Source organism: Aegilops tauschii, chromosome 3 (genome assembly GCF_002575655.3).
Source record: "Aegilops tauschii subsp. strangulata cultivar AL8/78 chromosome 3, Aet v6.0, whole genome shotgun sequence".
Taxonomy (NCBI): Eukaryota; Viridiplantae; Streptophyta; class Magnoliopsida; order Poales; family Poaceae; genus Aegilops; species Aegilops tauschii.
In genome coordinates this window covers 431,742,838-431,745,739 of record NC_053037.3, presented here as the reverse complement: position 1 = coordinate 431,745,739, position 2,902 = coordinate 431,742,838, and positions in this window count along the sequence as shown.

Genomic DNA, 2,902 nt, shown 5'->3' with positions numbered 1-2,902 from the left:
GGAGACCATGGATGACGATCCTCTAGGAGAAATCGCACGCCGTTCCGACGTCCTCACCGCCGCAAGACTCGGTGATTCCTGCACCAACTTTTTTAAGATGGTGCTTAAACAGGCTTGGGAAAAGGCCATGCTTGTTGGTCTTTCATGCGTCCTCGAGGAGAAGGTTCTTCTATGGGAAAATCCTTCGAACAGTCCACCGCTCCCTGGCCATGGTTGCACGGTGACTGCGCTAGAGTTGCCGACATTGAGAGGTAGTCAGATTTTGTCCGATGAGCAGGTCAGTCATGGAGTTTCATCATGTAGTACTTAGTTATTCCATCTTGTAAATTCTTCGCTGCCCACCGTCTTATATATAGGTCTGGGTTTGTGCCAACGAAGATTGGCTTGCATACCTCCGGCCGGATACTGCTACCTCTAGAGCACTGCGTTGGTTTTCCCTTGAAGAGGAAAGGGTGATGCAGTAAAGTAGCGTAAGTATTTCCCTCAGTTTTTGAGAACCAAGGTATCAATCCAGTAGGAGATCACGCTCGAGTCCCACGCACCTACACAAACAAATAAGAACCTCGTAACCAACACAATAAAGGGGTTGTCAATCCCTTCATGGTCACTTACAGAGTGAGATCTGATAGATATGATAAGATAATATTTTTGGCATTTTTATGATAAAGATAAATAAAGATGCAAAGTAAAATAAACAACAATAAAAATAGCTAAGTGTTGGAAGATTAATATGATGGAAAATAGACCCGGGGGCCATAGGTTTCACTAGTGGCTTCTCTCAAGAGCATAAGTATTACGGTGTCGAATTACTGTCGAGCAATTGATAGAATTGAGCATAGTTATGAGAATATCTAGGTATGATCATGTGTATAGGCATCACGTCCGTGACAAGTAGACCAAAACGATTCTGCATCTACTACTATTACTCCACACATCGACCGCTATCCAGCATGCATCTAGAGTATTAAGTCCATAAGAACAGAGTAATGCTTTAAGTAAGATGACATGATGTAGAGGGATAAACTCATGCAATATGATATAAACCCCATCTTTTTATCCTCGATGGCAACAATACAATACGTGCCTTCTGCCCCTGCTGTCACTGGGAAAGGACACCGCAAGATTGAACCCAAAGCTAAGCACTTCTCCCATTGCAAGAAAGATCAATCTAGTAGGCCAATCCAAACTGATAATTCGAAGAGACTTGCAAAGATAACCAATCATACATAAAGGAATTCAGAGGAGATTCAAATATTGTTCATAGATAATCTTGATCATAAACCCACAATTCATCGGATCTCGACAAACACACCGCAAAAGAAGATTACATCAAATAGATCTCCAAGAAGATAAAGGAGAACTTTATATTGAGATCCAAAGAGAGAGAAGAAGCCATCTAGCTAATAACTATGGACACGGAGGTCTTAGATAAACTACTCACACATCATCGGAGAGGCTATGGTGTTGACGTAGAAGCCCTTCGTGATCAATGCCCCCTTCGGCGGAGCGCCGAAAAAGGCCCCAAGATGGGATCTCACGGGTACAGAAGGTTGCGGCGGTGGAAATAGGGTTTTTGCTCTGTATCTGATGTTTCCAGGGTACATGGGTATATATAGGAGGAAGAAGTACGTCGGTGGAGCAACGAGGGGCCCACGAGGGTGGAGGGCGCGCCTGGGGGAGGTGGGCGCGCCCCCCTACCTCGTGCCTTCCTCGTTGATTGCTTTACGTAGACTCCAAGTCCTCTGGATCACGTTTGTTCCGAAAATCACGTTCCCGAAGGTTTCACTCCGTTTGGACTCCGTTTGATATCCTTTTCCTTCGAAACACTGAAATAGGCAAAAAAACAGCAATTTGGGCTGGGCCTCCGGTTAATAGGTTAGTCCCAAAAAATAATATAAAAGTGTATAATAAAGCCCATTAAACATCCAAAACAGAATATAATATAGCATGGAACAATAAAAAATTATAGATACGTTGGAGACGTATCAAGCATCCCCAAGTTTAATTCCTGCTCGTCCTCGAGTAGGTAAATGATAAAAACAAATTTTTTGATGTGGAATGCTACTTAGCATAATTTTCAATTTAATTCTCTTATTTGTGGTATGAATATTCAGATCCGAAAGATTCAAGACAAAAGTTTAATATTGACATAAAAAATAATAATACTTCAAGCATACTAACTAAGCAATTATGTCTTCTCAAAATAACATGGCCAAAGAAAGTTATCCCTGCAAAATCATATAGTCTGGCTATGCTCTATCTTCACCACACAAAATATTTAAATCATGCACAACCCCGATGACAAGCCAAACAATTGTTTCATACTTTTGGTGTTCTCAAACTTTTTCAATCTTCACGCAATACATGAGCGTGAGCCATGGACATAGCACTATATGTGAAATAGAATGGTGGTTGTGGAGAATACAAAAAAGGAGAAGATAGTCTCACATCAACTAGGCGTATCAACGGGCTATGGAGATGCCCATCAATAGATATCAATGTGAGTGAGTAGCGATTGACATGCAACGGATGCACTAGAGCTATAAGTGTATGAAAGCTCAACAAAAGAAACTAAGTGGGTGTGCATACAACTCGCTTGCTCATGAAGACCTAGGGCATTTTGAGGAAACCCATCATTGGAATATACAAGCCAAGTTCTATAATGAAAAATTCCCACTAGTATATGAAAGTGATATCATAGGAGACTCTCTATCATGAAGATCATGGTGCTACTTTGAAGCACAAGTGTGGAAAAAGGATAGTAGCATTGTCCCTTCTCTCTTTTTCTCTCATTTTTTGGGCCTTTTCTCTTTTTTTGGCCTCTTTTTTTTTTATTTTTTTTTCGTTCGGAGTCTCATCCCGACTTGTCGGGGAATCGTAGTCTCCATCATCCTTTCCTCAC